The sequence below is a fragment of the Parasteatoda tepidariorum genome, chromosome X1, assembly GCF_043381705.1.
Source record: "Parasteatoda tepidariorum isolate YZ-2023 chromosome X1, CAS_Ptep_4.0, whole genome shotgun sequence".
Taxonomy (NCBI): Eukaryota; Metazoa; Arthropoda; class Arachnida; order Araneae; family Theridiidae; genus Parasteatoda; species Parasteatoda tepidariorum.
The window spans coordinates 11,972,182-11,989,385 of record NC_092214.1 but is presented as its reverse complement, the minus strand read 5'-3'; the positions used below and the strand labels follow the sequence as shown (position 1 = coordinate 11,989,385).

At 26.9% G+C, this 17,204-nt stretch overlaps 1 protein-coding gene across 4 annotated transcripts in view; it reads right to left on the bottom strand.

Moving 5' to 3' along the window:
* The window catches only part of LOC107451508 (uncharacterized), a 161,314-nt gene that overhangs the window by 25,942 nt on the left and 118,168 nt on the right, over nt 1–17,204 (bottom strand). The window lies entirely within an intron of this gene.

Genomic DNA, 17,204 nt, shown 5'->3' with positions numbered 1-17,204 from the left:
TTCACAGAACATAGATGGCGCTACCGCACATAATGCTACCCTACTCATAGTTTATGCTACCAAAATTGTTGTTGTAAAAATAAAAAAAAACTCTTCGCGAAAGAGTTAAAAGAGCTTTTGAGAAGAAAGAACAAAATATTTTATTTTTTAAGTATCTTAAATAATTTTTAAACTAGATTATTAGTTAAATAACAAAAGCATTCGCCAATTTTCAAAAATATCAGTCAAACGCAAATCGTAACAATTTTTTACGTATTTTTTTCGATCCAGTGGAAAAAATCATTCACTAAAACACTATTATATTCGCCAAATTTAAGATTTTATCGCATTTGGCGAGGTGACAAATGCTTAGTGCAGGCCCTAAATATATATATATGTATACATATTACCTACATAGTGTGTAAACAATTTAGAAATACAAAGTTACAAACACAAATCAAGCAACGAAAAAAAAATTCTAAAGATATGTGTGTTAGCAAAAACAGCATTTCATCAGGGGACACACTGCCTGCTAACACACAGGAGCCTTTCTATCATCAGTGGTAATACCTAAAACTGACTGTGCCCCGAGGCCCCATAACGGATAAAATAAATAAGAAAAAGACATTTAAAATTCAAAAATTGAAATGTAAATGCAATAAAAAATTAATAAAACACAAGCACGAGTCAAATGTACACAGAGAAAAAACTAATAATGAAACACCCACATATAAGAAAAATAAATAAAGATAAAGTTATATTTAGAATAACCCAATCAAAATAAAATTGCCAAATATTTAAAAAATTCCTTAGATATATTATTCCTTAGTTATATTCCTTAGTGCTTGACCCCTTTCGAAAAATTTGAAAAATATAGCAAAAACATTCAATAATTAAAAATTCCAATAAAGTGATGTCCTCTATATTCTTCAGGAATAAAAATCTTAAGTTTCATCGCATAGGCCTATTTATGCAGGCTCCAATATCGGTCAAATTAGTTGAACGTCTTTAAAATACTGTGAATTAAATAATTTTAATTACAATAATTAAATGGAAAATTAATTTTCTTTAATGTTATTTTGAAGTGCCTAATAGCTGAAAGAAAATCTGTTTTATTATCATAAATAAATTTAAACCTAATAATTTAACCAATCTAACTATTCTTAAAAATTTTAAAGTATAAATTGGAATTAAAATGAGTTAAACTAATAGCATTAAACTTAAAATCTATTCTTTGATCGTATTATCAGAATAAAAAAAAAACGTTTTTTATGAAGTTTACTATCAAGATCTAAAAAATGTATTTAACTTTCTAGAATTTGATATTACATTTTTTAAATTTTTTATATCTTGATATTAAACTTCATACCAAAAAAAATTTTAACTGTCCCATTTGACCCTTACAGGAGTCCCACTTTTTGTAACAGCAAAATCTAGGTTTTGTACCAGTTTGTCTCAGTTAAGAAGCAAGTTTTGCATCTAAGCAAATTGTATTTGTAACAGGGAGACACAAATATCACAATAAATAAATAAATTTATTTTGAAATACCTTTTAAAAAAATTTTACAAGATAAAACAAACAAAGCACTATAATTATTTTATTTTCCATTTTACCAAGGAAAAAAAAAAACAATTCTCAGAAGTTAAAATTGCATTTATCTGTAAATTTTAAAAATTAAATAATGAGCTATTAGTTTAATAGGTCATATCAAACCACAATAGAAAATGTACAAAAGTTTTACAGCTAAAATTAAAACATTTAAACAAGCATAACTGTGATAAAAATTTTATACAACAAATCTGCATTTATTAATTAATTAAATGCAAAGCATCTGATATCATTAAAAATATAATATATAATAATAAAAATATTTTTTTAAAGCAAACAATACTTTAAAAAAGGAGGAAATATTTAATTTACAAATAATTAAATCTGGGTCTTGTGCAGAGCTCCCCTTATCTGGCATTCCAGGCGATGCCTGCCTTGTTCTCCCCCCCCCCCTGCAAATACACTTTTTAGTGAAGTGTCTTTCTCTAATTTCACAAATTAAATTCTTAAGTATTATAAAATTATGTAATATCTGTTAAATTGCCAACTTTCTTATTTCTATAATTTGAAACCGCAATTCAAGAGTAATACAGACATGTAATTGCTGGGAGAGGAAATTATCTTGAATTTTTGTTTTAACTGCAGATTTTTTTTAATAGTACTTAGTTTTTTTTCTTTTTGTACACAGAAGTTAAAAATCGAAGTCTCATTTTTATGCACAAAAGTAACATTTATAAAAAAATTTTCTCACCTACACATAAAAGAATATATATATTGAAAAAAATTACATATTTCTACTTCTCAAACCTCCTATATGAGACAAAAAAGAAAAAAAAGAAAGGATTTTAAAAACAGTGAAATCCACAGCAATAACTTAAAAAAGATTTATAAGCAAACCACATATATTTAGGACGAAATCACAAGAATCAGACGCGTCAAAAAAGGATTAATTAAATGTATGTTTCCAGTGCATGTGTTGTAATAAATAATATGTTATTAAAAATGTCAAAAATAAATATGTAACTTTAAAAAATACGCGAAAATCAGTACTGAAAAATTTATTGAAAAAAAAAATCAAAATATTGCGCCAAATATTTAATACTTAAGGACATGATTAGAATTTCTCATATCATAATATCGAGATTCTAAAAAAATCATGTGAAAACCAGGGTTTGTTGATTTAAATCAGCTTGATTTAAATCAAATGATCTTTTTAAAAAAATCATTGATTTAAATCAACTGATTTTTATATATATGTATATAATGATTATAAAAGTTAAAAAACAGTGTTTTAAATTATTGCTACTTTAATTATTTTCTTTTCTTAGTTTTAAAATTTATCTGACATAAATTGCTGCAATAATTAATTTTAGTTCACGAAATTACTTTCTTTCTTTATATGCGTTAAATTCCAACAAATTTGAAAATACAATTTTAAAAATCGTTTGATTCTTGAGATTGAAAGTACAGATTAAAGCAAACATTTAATGCAGTCTTAAAATAGACTTGCATAGCTGTAGAAAGTAATTAATAAACATGAAATTTTTTCCAAAAATTTTTTTAAATAATGTTAATTAAAACACTACGTTTCGATTGAAAAAGCATGGAATTAAAATCTACATTATATTTAATTGGTGGAAAATGTATATTTCTAAAACTTGAGGTTATAATAAAAAGAAATTTCTCTAATATGCCAAAAATATATTCTATATGCCCTTCAAACTATTTCAAAGTCTATTTGAAGAAGTGGGATTATTAACTGATAACTGGTATTTTTTCTCATAATATGTTTACAGTATCTTTGACATTATCAGATTTTCTATTAAGAAATTTTGTAAAAAAAAATTTAAATGAGTACACAGATTTTTTAAAATTTTTTTAGCCTAACTTATCTATTTTGATATAGGATTAAAAATGAATATCTTAATATAAAAATATATAGATTAAATATTTAATTATTTATTGATGAGTGAATACATTTCATTTATAAACACAATCTGTTACATTTATTTTGTCATTTTAAAAATCAAGAAAAAAAATCACAATTTTAAATTAAAATTATGGTTCGCTAATTGAAACTTTGTTAAAGAACAGGGAAAAGAAAATAGTTAAAGAACATGGGTATGTACAAGCCAAATTTACTACCGTTTAAAGGTACCTTCACAAATTCAACTTTAGGAAATTTCACAAAATACTTTTTATTAAAATTTTATTTTTGAGTCTCGTAAGAAACGATAAATTTATATTTTTACCATATTTTTGTGTTGATTTTTAAAACATAATTTTTAATTTTCACAAAATACGTACCTCTCAGAAAAACCTAGACAAAAAACCTGAAGTATTCTTTAAATTCTCTATTTCATCTAGTCTTTAAATTTCATTGATGCATTTGTTTCAAAATGGTTGCTATGCATTCAAGGCTATGTATTATAATGAAAAATTATTTTAGTAAGTTAGAGCTTCTAAAATATTGTTATAATATAGTTTTAATATTAATTTAATTTTTTGATTAAACATTTTTAAAGTTTTTGAATCAAAAATTAAATTTCTTACAATGTAATTAAATAAAAATAAAAAAAATCTGATTTAAATCAAAAAAATTCGATTTAAATTTAAAAAAAATCGAGTTTTTTTTTTTTAAATAAAATAAAAAAAATCACAAACCCTGATGAAAATTAACATCAATAACTGAAGAAAAAAAAAAAACGATCGAAACGAAGCATGTACTTAGGGCAAATCTAGCTCCTCAAAAAGATTTTTATTAAAGGTCGATTCTAATTACTCGTTTCTTAATATTATCGTATAAAAATATCGGTTTTCATAACAAACCACGTGGATATCAGTAGCAATAACTATGAAAAAGTCGATCGAAAAAACAGTGGTACAGTCGCGTCAAAAAGTGATTAATAAATACACGAATTGAATCTGCGTGTCGTAACAATAATGTATAAAAAATATAGAGAGTTTTTAAAAAAAACATTGAAAAAATTCCTAGAAATAATAGCCGATAAAACGATCTAAACACCGCGTGAATTTACGATGGTGTCGTCGCACATTGAGGTTATCAAGAAGTAATTACTCAAAAGAGCGATTCAAACTTCGAATGATGTAATAATATCCGAATTTTTAAAATCATGAGAAAATCAATTGTATTAACTGCAAAATAAAAAAAAAATCGAAACACGAATTTACGATAGTATTCAGCGCGTTGAAAAATGATTAGTGAAATACGCAATTTGAAATTTTCATGTCGTAATATAATATTATAATTTAATTCGATTAAATTGCAGTCAAATAAAAAAGGGGGAAATATATCACATTCATTAAAAAATTCTTCCATTAAAAATCGAAATTTGTTACAAATTGCTTCCCATTAAACCATAAGTTTAAAAAAAATTTTTGAAAAAAGCAGATTTTCTTCTAGTTAACGATCTTTTTAAATGTTTGCCATTTGGGAATTACTTTTTAGATTAACAATTTTATTCTTTTCTCAGCCTTAGTAATTCATTAATACTAGCCGAAATTATTAGAGATTTTTTTTTACTGTCTCGTGCTCTTGAAGTTTATCATGCTGGTACGGGCGGAATAAATGTTGCGCTAACGGGATTTTGCGGGGACTAGCGAGATTAGCTCTTAAATTTTAGACTCGAGAAAATTTTATCGGATCATAAATTATTGATTCGCGGAATTCCTCGAAAAAACGGTTTTGAGATTTGCGGAATTCCAGGAATTAGCGGAAAAAACACGTGTCCCATAGGGTTAATTTAGAAGGTTTTCTCAACTTTGCTTAAGATATTTCGAAAATTGTGCGTTAAATATTTATCATCATTTAATTTTTACCACACAGCTAACAAAGAAACGATCTCCGCTGTTCAGCGAATTGAACAATGCATTCGATTTTCTATCTTAAATGAAGCTTAATTATAAAAGAAAAAAAATCATAGACTCGAATTTTCAAACTCTTTAATTTAGCTATGCTTTTCTTTAAATTCATTGTCAAAATCCATAACTTTGTTTTAGAGTCTACTACAAAACGTGAACACATTATATTAAACTTCATCAGAAAAATGGCGTTACATTAATAAATAGTAAAAATATAACGAAATCAAATTACGATTACATCAGCAGTAGTATGAAAAGATCAAAAGTTTTGTTACATATTATGCATTATAGCCAGACGAAAAATACGTTTTCAGGGACATCTATATTTTTCAGAAAACAGGTAGAAAAATAGGTACACAAGAGGTAAAAAAAAAGTTAGTTAAAAGAAGGAAAAAAAACAGAGTTAAAAGAAAAAATAATAATTTTAAATAAGTAACTTTATGATTTTTAACTTAAACGATACAAATTATTCACTTAGAAAAAATATCCTTGCGGCATAATTTTTTTGTGCTTTCTGCGGCAAACTTCCCTAGCACTAATATTTTGCTTTAAGATACTTTTAATTACAACAATTACTAATTTAAAGTGACAGAAACTTTGTGTTTATAGAAGAAAGTATAGAATAAAAATGCATAAAAAACTTTAAATGCAAAAGTAATAGTTTTTTAATTTTAATATCATAGGCGAAATTCTCGCATTTTGTTAGCGGAAAAATGTACTAATTCTTTCTTCTTTTGAATTTTGTAAATATTACACGAATTAAAATTCGTAAATAAATTAAACGATATAATAAATTAAAAATCGTAAAATCCGTACAGTAACTCCCAAAATAAAGATCACGAATTACGCGAATAGGACTCTTCAAAAAAGAAATACTCAAATAAGTGTATGTAAAATATGGTGTTCTTCAAAGGAAAAAAAAGAAAGAAAGAACATCATTTCTAGAGTGAACTCTTCTATACTTTCGATTTCTGAATTTTTTTATTTCATATAATTATTTTGAAATTCGAGCTGAAGTCATTACCGGTTTTTAAAAAAAAAAAAAAATCTCAAATGAGAATAGAAAAATCATGATTATTTCTTTCCTCTCTAATGCGCAAGAAAGACATCTGTGAAAAAAAATTATGCAGAAAAAAAAAACTTTTTTCGAAAAATTATGCAGAAAGGAAAACCAAAATTTTTCCCTTCCCAAATGAAAAATTTCTTGAAAAAACTCTCGACAATGTCGGTCGCCGTATCGCCGCAATTCTGTCACGAGAAAAATACAATACAAAATGATGAATGCGTTTAAAACACATATTTACAGAAATAAATTGTTTTATTATAATAGTTTAAAATTTTGCGCATTTGCGTTACATGGAGAGGAAAACCACGACAACCTCCCACGGTTAGCCTGACAGCAAGGGGACTCTAACTCATGATCCGTCTACCATTGAGGATATTTCGCGTCAGCACTGTGGTCGGTGCAAGCCGGGTGCTGAATTTGTATCAACCAGCGATCACTGGGATTCGAACCCGGAAGGTGAACTCATTGGAAGGTGAACGCATCACAGCTCGGGATCAATATATATTTTATTTTATAACCGTCGTTGAGCAGCCGACCCAGTTTTGGGTTTACGACTACTAATGTTCAACGTCCGTAGCTTTGTAATTTTGAACCAATCCAGAAGACAAGGAAACTCCTTGATCAGTATCGCCAGAGGTATGATTTGTTATGGAACATGGAGGACTTTGTGACTCGACAGAATTAACGTGCATTAGTCACCATTTACTACACGAAGTTTTCGGCCGGCGGAATTCGAACCTACGACCTCTTGGACATGGGCCCAGTGCCCTACCAACCAGGCTATCCCAGGATCAATATATAGAAATTTTTATTGTACTGCTAGGTGTTAAAAAAAACGATGAACAATATTATCTCATACTCGTATTTAATTAAAATTTGTGGCAGAGTTTAAAACTTTCTTAATCAAACAAGTTTAAAACTGGATTTTAATAATTATCCCGGTTAATATCCCGGTCAACATTTTTGTACTAAAGAAATATTGTAGATGATCCCTCAATTTATCAATTAAAATTTCGATATTATTGATTAGAATCGATCATTTTTAAAATCATGTGAACAATAAGAATAAATTTAGTGACCCTACAAGATCACTTACTGAAAATAATAGAAAATCGTATGAGATCTGAATACCAATTGATTAAGTAAAATTGTTAATTGAGTTTCCTTTCATAAAAAATGTTTGAAATAATGAATCGAGCAGGAAACGCAATATGTCTGAACTATACATAAATTAGATGATTAACGAAGTCGCCCAATCATAAGTTCGTAATATGGAAAATTCGTTAAATGGAAAAGTCACCTTTTGAAATACTTGAACACAAAACAGGTTTTAAATTCATAAACACTGATTAAAATAGCAATTGATACACCTTTATCTTGTAAATTATTTATTTTATAAATCTAAACCATAAAAGAAATCTGTATGGAAAGCAAGAATAGAGCAAAAAATTATCCACTATCACGCTGCATACATTTTCAACTAAAAAAAATTTATTGTAAATTTAAACATAATTGCCACTGATAAGATCCGTTAATTTTGTCTGAGTTTTTCGTTTGAAATGCAAACAAAAAGGGATTTTACTGCTTTCTCTATAAGCGGCTTCGAAAATCAATTCAAGGTCATTTGGGAAATAAAGAAAATGGATCTCAAAGAAAAGTTGGTCAAATAGAATTCGCTATTTGGAAGTTATTTTACGAAGAGTGAACAATCGAATATTTTAATCTTAAAATAGATTTCACAAAAAATGGGATGTTTTGAATACACAATATTCAAAATCAACTGTAAAATAATATTATCAACCGAACGCCCGGTCATTTGTAAAATAATATTCAAAAATTCGGGGAAAAAGCGTTGTCACTATTGAAGAAAAATAAATTAGATGAGCTTAGAATTTTATCATTAAAATGGGAACATTAATGCGTCAATTTGAAATATTCCATTTAACAGGTCCAGGAACTCTTTCAAGTACTATAATTTACCCAACTTATATTGTTTGTTAAAAGGAAAATAAATCGTTGCAATGCAAATTTTAGAAAATAATGCGAAAAGATACGCTTTCACAATTCTATTCAGAACGGGAAACAATTATTTTATTTTCCACAAGGAAAAAAAAAATGAAACATTCCTCGACTGCAAAAAAGCATTTTTAATACAATGTCATCAAAGGGACTCTTAAGATTCTATTTTCAAGTCACGAAGATTCTAAATTTAGCATCTTTTGTGTATGTGGATTTTTTGGCAAACTACTTTAGCTCAAATAAAGCTTTAAGGTTTGTATTAAAATAATAAGAAAGTTACTGCATCGTAACAATCCTCTAATACTTAAAAATGATAATTTATATCTTTGTTTTTCTTTAATTTGTTTCCATTAGAAGTGACTTATTTTTATTCCATTATTATATTCGTTATCGAAGGAGTTAATTATTTCTTGGTGTACTAATAGATATAAAAGTAAATATTTTAATAGGAGAAACACAATAGACTAACGGACAGTATTTATGAAAGAAAACAATTGCTGTTTATCTGTTCGGTGGGGTATGACTTAATTTCGATATCGATTAATAGGCGGCAGCTTAAGCGCAATAACAATTATAATTTATGAAAAAATAGTTAGAACTAAACTTTATACTAAAACTTTAAGGTATCCGATTGGGCTTGATTTCTAAAACAGCCTTAATTAAAATCTTATTTTTGTTTTTGGTAAGCAGGACTTCTAAGTGAAACTTTTTCAAAATAAGGGCAAATTTGAGCATAAAAAAGTGCAGTTTTTTTAAGTCATGATAACAGCCGTACAACAAACTGTAATGCATAAATATCAACAAAAAAAATTTTTTTTTCCTTCTTGATCAATAATATGGTTACCTGTGTTTCGAACTAAAATCTTAAAAAACTTTAAAATACACTATGACATAAAATTAAACACAATTTATTGTTCAATATTGGTTTTTAAAAAGAAAAATTAACATCCTTATTTAAAGCATGATAAAAATAATAAATTCTCTCTTAGTCCTTAGCTTTCAGTGCAAAAAAACATAGTTAACATTATACAAAATCTCCACACAAAGTTTTAAAGAATTTTATGATAAAATTTTTTTGTAACGTGTGTTAGCGTTAAGAGATTTTTCTCAAAACTAACGTCTTTCTGAAAATTCATTTAAAGCATGTAATAGCGAAAAAATGATAAAACAATTTATTTTATAAGACAAAAATAGTTTTAAATCATAATAGTCATTCTCAAGTTCAAATGTTGAAAATAAAAAATAAAATTTTTTTGTCGGAATTGCCTATTTTTACCCATTTAATATCGCAATAAAAAAAGAATGTGAAAATTAATAGTATGCTCATTAAAGTTTTAAAAGCATTTTCGAATTATTAAAAACATCCCTGCCTATTAATCTTTATAGCTCTTAAAATGAACCGTCTTCTTAGTAAATAAGTTCATTTTAAATTAATAATCCCAAGGAACTGAAGCTGAATGACATAACAAGAAAGAAGCTCTTAAAATGAACCGTCTTCTTAGCAAATAAGTTCATTTTAAATTAATAATCCCAAGAAACTGAAGCTGAATGACATAACAAGAAAAAAGCTCTTAAAATGAACCGTATTCTTAGCAAATAAGTTCATTTTAAATGAATAATCCCAAGAAACTGAAGCTGAATGACATAACAAGAAAGAAGCTCTTAAAATGAAACGTCTTCTTAGCAAATAAGTTCATTTTAAATTAATAGTCCCAAGAAACTGAAGCTGAATGACATAACAAAAAGTGCATCGACAATAAATGTTAGTGAAAAGAAAAGATTCATTTTTTACACAAACTTTATGTTTGGTACTATTTTCTTTGTTTTATTTATAAGGAAAAAAAATTTCTTTTCGACTGACGGAGATCCCGATAGATTCTCGAAATTCAGTTTTATCAATATATAAACAGGCAGTTCTTAATTTTAAAAGTTTAGAGTAAATTTATAATTCTGTCTAGAGACAAAAATTAACATAAATCAATGCAAAAGTTACCTGAAAATACCTTAAATATATTTTTTTCAACCAAAAGGGACAATTTTTGACATTTATCCGACACCGAAAAATAAATAAATAGAAATTTACAAATAAAAATAATAGTATAAAATTTAAAAAGTACATCCTTAAGAACAAAGACAGCAATATATAACTGTGTGAAAGATTTTTAGCGATTTAATTTTTCGATGCATGTTCAAAAAAAGTAACGTACGGAATCACGCAATTTTTTTTTCTTAATAAAAATTTTTTTTTTCAAAGTTAATACTTTAAATTTATTTACGCATCCTTTATATAATTTTTCAAGAATTTAAGTATTTTCTTATGAAATACTTCGGTTCACAAAATGTCATTTTCTCTACACGTGCAATTAAAGCATGTCGAAAAACTTTGCCGCATCGATAGTTTTGGCCATAAATTTATTGTTTAACATAATTTGATGTCGGCTTTATTATAATCGTAATTTTAATTAAATAGAAAAGTGCATCTAAGAATGAGCTGTTATAGCTTTATTGTTTTTAATTAATGAGAAAATGTCCACATAAATTGTTCATATTTATAAAACTACGATGATTTCATAGAGAAAAATAATAAAAAATTACCTGAATGTGGTGAAAGTAAACGGCATCGTTGAAAGCAGAAAGGAAAAGAAGACAAGAAAAGTTTTATTCTACATCAGCGACATCTTTCGTTGTCAATAGGAAACTTAATATTACTATTATCAGCATGGTGTCAACGATTATTACTTAAATAATTATTAAGAACAACTTATTATTGCGAACAAAGAAAAACTATTAAGAGCTTTTTAAAGAAAAATAATAATAAAATATTTTAAACATAAACCCTTATTAAACTAATGAAAAGATTAGACGCCTTTCACATATATCATGCATTATGATGTAAATCTTTAGTTTCTCCTTGTTTCATATCTTAAAATTTAAAAGCTATTAATTCTACCAATTTAATATTTTTTATTCTCTATTTATTTAACTGAATGAATATAGAAAAGGTGAAACAATTTCAGCTACAATTAATAATCTCCGAAATTTATACTGAAATCCTGCGGCCATTTCAGGCCTGCTAGTTTTTACTATAAAGACTGGTCTATATTGGCCTTTTATTTACCATTTTATTATTGAAAATTACAGACATATATTTCAATTAATTTTACTTTCGTTGAAGGCATTTATTCCATTAATCGATAAAATGCTATGAATTTCAATGCTCCATATTTGCTTCAAAACCAGACATTTTTTGTCAATCACCTTTTAATTCATTCTAACAGTGCTTTAAATTGATTCAGAATCTACAGTGGATTAATTTTTTAAGAATTTAGTAAGTCTTAAAAGACATTTTTTTATAAAACTGTACATTATTATTATTATTATATATATATACAAGTACATTTTATAAAACTGCACATTATTATTATATATATACGTACAAGTACATTTTATAAAACTAATATTATTATATTTATAGTAATTATTATATATTTTTGTATAAAATTTAATGTAAGTTGGATAATTAGTAATAATAGTTAATTTAGCATCATTCATAAGCAGGGGTTGGACAAAATAATGGAAATTAACACAAGTTTCTCAAAAAATACTTGAAGAAACATTTTATAAATTTGTAAGTGCTATGCGATTTCTCATACTTATATCAATGAAGAAATTAGAAGTTTGGGTGATTTTGAACACCCTATTCCAAATAATGGAACAATTATTTTGCCACACAATTTTCTAAACCTAGCTTAACAATATATATATATTTTTTGATTATATATATTATATTATATTAATATATATTNTATATTATATACAATATATTATATACAATATATTATATACAATATATTATATACAATATATTATATACAATATATTATATACAATATATTATATACAATATATTATATACAATATATTATATACAATATATTATATTAAAATTAAATTCAAAATTATTGATTTGAAATCTGAGACACGAGTAATTAAAGTAGTTCTTTAATACTTGCATGCACCAGTAAAATTTAAATTTGTTTTATCTTAATTTTGTATTGAATCGTATTTGATAACAGCTAATAATCAACTAATAAACAAAGTTATGTAGTTATTTTATACTGCGCAAGCGCAGGAAAAATTCAATTTTTTTTCTTCTTAATTTTGAAGTGAATCGTGTTTGGCAGCTAATGAAAAAAGTTTGATATAAATATCTTGAAAATTTAAAAAGTTTCAAGCAATTTTCTAAGTAGTTAAGTACTTTATTAAAGAAAGCTCATAATGATTAAGAGTTTTCCACAAATTTTATTTCCTACTATAAAACAAGATTTATTAAAAATGACACCGGCATTGCTGGGGACCATCCCCCATAAAATATCTTTTCTTTCGCATGTTTTCTTTTCTTATTCAATCATATTTCGGCGTATGAACGTTTATTGTAAGGTATTATCATTTTGTTATTTAATTTTGTCTTATGATACAAAATAACATTTGTAGAATAATTTTGAGTTGAATTCCTTATAATAAACGTTCTTACACCTTTTATTACAAACTGTGATAGTATAAGGAAAGAAAATATGTGAAAAGATATTTTTATGATGGATGATCCCCAGCAATGCTGGTGTTATTTTTAATAAATCTTGTTTAATAGTACAAAATGAAATTGGTAAAAACCCCATAGCATTTGGAGGGTTTTTTTTTTTAAAAAAAAAAGTACGAAAACTACTTAGAAAATTGCTTTAAACTTTTTAAATTTTTAAGACATGTAAATCGGACTTTTTTCATTAGTTTCCAAACACGGTTCACTACAAAATTGAGACAAGAAAAATTTTGAATTTTTCCCACACATGCGCAGTAAAACTACTTTAATTACTTATACATTGCACAGTCAGGGGTGCTACTCGCAAAATATCAAATTGTCTCATCAGAAATTGCATTTCGTCTCAGTTAAAATCTCTTTTTGGCTCAGTTTGTCTCAGCTAAAATTATTTTTTGACTCAGTTTATCTCAGCTAAAATGACTATTAATCAGTTTGATAACAATATAAAGATAATTTTCAGGATCCATAAAACCATTAATAGCATACTAGGAGTACTACAATTATACATACATTCACTATTGCTAGGATTTTAAAAAACCTGCATATGATTGATTATAAAAGTCCACAAAATTGTTTTGTGGGCTCTTGCTTTCATATATATTGCATTTATCATTTATGCCAATGAATAGTATCTGTTCCAGAATTTTACCAAGTAAATTTTAACTTTCTTATTGTTTAAAATATAATGGTGCAACCTTTCTAAAAAGAAATATATATTTAGTTTTGGTAATTCAAAAGGAAAAATACCCATTTTATTTTGAGCTGAAATTTCATCTCAAAATATATAACTATTCAGTTACAATGGAAGGTCTACAGATTTCAATAATTAAAAGAGAAATTCAGTAATTAAATAATGAGAGTTTAAGAAAATGCAAATAACACAAAAAAAAACACTCTTTGATAGAATTCAGGAGGTGCAGTGAAATTTTGAAATATTTTAGGTAGGAATTTTTCAAGAAAATTTTAGGGAGCACTTAATAGCCAAAAATTAGCATATATACATTTTTATATCAAAACAGAAATATTTAAAAACTATTATAAACAATTTAAAAAGACACATATAAATATAATTTTCTTTCTAAAATGACTTGCATCCTTTATTAAGTATAAAAGTAAACTTTTTAGTTTATTGGCATTGACTAGTAGATTGTACTTTCTTGCATTCACAAGATTAGTTAGTTGACTATGTTCTTTTAATTTGTATAGCTAAATATACAATCATAAAATGTGATTATGAATGCACTTAGTAATTGTTTAAATGCAACAACTGTAGAAAAATATATCACATCTTTACAGTAACTAATTCAAGAAAAAACTTAATTCTACTTTTTTCTAGAATCGTGATACTGGATTTTAAAATCGTGTGAATATGAATTGCGATATTGAGTTTTAAAATCGCGTGAATATGAATTGCGATATTGGATTTTAAAATCGCGTTAATATGAATCACGATATTGGATTTCAAAATCGTGTGAATATGAATCACGAAATTGGATTTTAAAATTGCGTGAATATGAATTGCGATATGGATTTCAAAATCGTGTGAATATGAATCACGATATTGGATTTTAAAATAGCGTGAATATGAATCGCGATTTTGGATTTTAAAATCGCGTGAATATGAATCGCGATTTTTGATTTTAAAATCAAGTGAATATGAAGCACGATATCGGATTTTAGAATCACGTGAATATGAATCGTGCGGTTGGATTTTAAAATCGCATGAATAAAAATCGCGATTTTGGATTATAAAATCATCTGAATATAAATCGCGCTGTTGGATTTTAAAAACACGAAAATACAAATCACGATATTGGATTTTTAAATCGAGTGAATATGAATCACTATTTAGGATTTTAAAATCGGGTGAATATGAATCGTGCGGTCGGATTTTAAAATCGCGTGAATATGAATCACGATTTTGGGTTATAAAATCACGTGAATATGAATCGCGCTGCTGGATTTTAAAAACACAAATCACGATATTGGATTTTAAAATCGAGTGAATATGAATCACTATTTTGGATTTTAAAATCGCGTGAATATGAATCGAGCGGTTGGATTTTAAAATCGCGTGAATATGATTCACGATTTTGAATTTTAAAATCACGTGAATAAGAATCGCGCTGTTGAATTTTAAAAACGCGAAAATACAAATAGCGATATTGAATTTTTAAATCGCGTAAATAAAAATCACGATGCATAATTTTTAGATCACGTGAATATGAATCGCAATGAGTAATTTTTAAATAGCGTACAAATACGAAAAACGAGATCTGATATTACAACTGCGTGATAACGAATCGCAATATTGGATTTAAAAATGCGCTAATGCGAATCGCGACGTTGGATTTTAAACTCGCGAGAATACAGATCGCGATATTGAATTTTTAAATTGAGTGAATAGGAATTGCTAGTACGATTTTCAAATAGCGTAAAAAAAATCGCAATACGTAAGTTTTAAATCAGTTAAATACGAAAATCGATGATTGATATTAAAATCGTCTGATTAAAAATTGCGAATTTAGCATATTCCAGCGCAGTTCCTAATACTATTTAAAATTCCGAAAATCAGCCAAACAAACAAAAAAATCAAATATCGGCGGTCGAAACGAAACGCTTAGACTCCTTTCCACTCTATAGCGGAAGTTGCGGTAATCCGACTATCGTTCCGGCGGCTTGGGTTTCTCTAATTGGACTCCCTAAAAATTTTAGTTTTTGAAACAGGGTCGAAAATTTTAAAAATTGGGAGAAAAAAGCGGATTTCCGCTTTTTCGCGGAAGTCTTTCATTCCTGAATAATTATGTGCACTGTACAGTTTCCTAAGAAAAAAAAACAAGATAATAACCAATAGTATAAGGGAAGAATACCCTATTTTTTTTACAAGATCAGGTGCATACGATACTGATTGCTACTCACTGCTGTACATAATCCAATTGTAGACACGAAACGCATATTCTATCTGCATTCCAATAACCGATTCGCTGAACGGAATTTCTGACATTTAAATGACGCATTTAGGAGGCGTGAACGGCAAAATTCTCTCCAATGACTCACGGCGATGCGGATTTGAAACTGAATTCAGGTTTGTCAAATTTTGGACGTTTTGTCTCAGAATGGTGCAGCTTTGGCAGAAACTGAGCTGAATTTTGCAAAATGGCGCAGTTATGCCGTTTTGTCTCAGTTTGTCGCAAATGGAGCAGGCGTAGCACCCCTGCACAGTTTTCAACGAAATGTTTCCAATTTTAAAGCAAAAATTTTGTAATGAATTTTAAATTGCTCTAAAAATTTCGTTTAATTTTATTGAATATTTTTAAAGTTATACCTAAAAAATTTGTTTTTTTTTAATGAAAATGTCAATAATTCTATAAATATTTAAACTAGCTTTACGAAATTTTGCGTAATTATTGCATATAACAACCAAAATAATTGTTGAACAACATTTTTTGGCAAAGGATGTTCAAAAACACTATTTTCCGTTCGTAATTTATTGTCGGTCCCGTAAACCTCTAAAAGCTTTAAACTTCATTAATATGTATGAGAAATCGCATGATGTAAACACTACTGAAGTTATAAAATGATTATTTTAGTATTTCTTGAGAAATATAAAAGAATGTATTAGTATAGTAGTGTTTCCATTATTTTGNCCTGCTCTAAAAGCTTTAAACGTCATTAATATGTATGAGAAATCGCATGATGTAAACACTACTGAAGTTATAAAATGATTATTTTAGTATTTCTTGAGAAATATAAAAGAATGTATTAGTATAGTAGTGTTTCCATTATTTTGTCCACCCTCTGCACTTATGCCGCATTAAATAAGTTGATTTCGAATTTTAGTTCTAAGTACATTGGTTATCATAAATTAAGGAAAAAGTACAAAAAATAGCGATAACTCTCCCAAAAATAAGTCCAATCAAATTTAAAAATGTTTTCAAATAAGAGTTGCTAAGTAAAATGTAAATCAGTGGCGTTGCAATGAAATCACGGCATCAGAATGAGCATAAAATTGTACAGTCCCTGGATAAATTATTAGAAGCATTATAAGATTCTATGTAAAATCGTAATTATCAGGTGATACTATACACCTTTATTGTTTTTACGAGATTGAA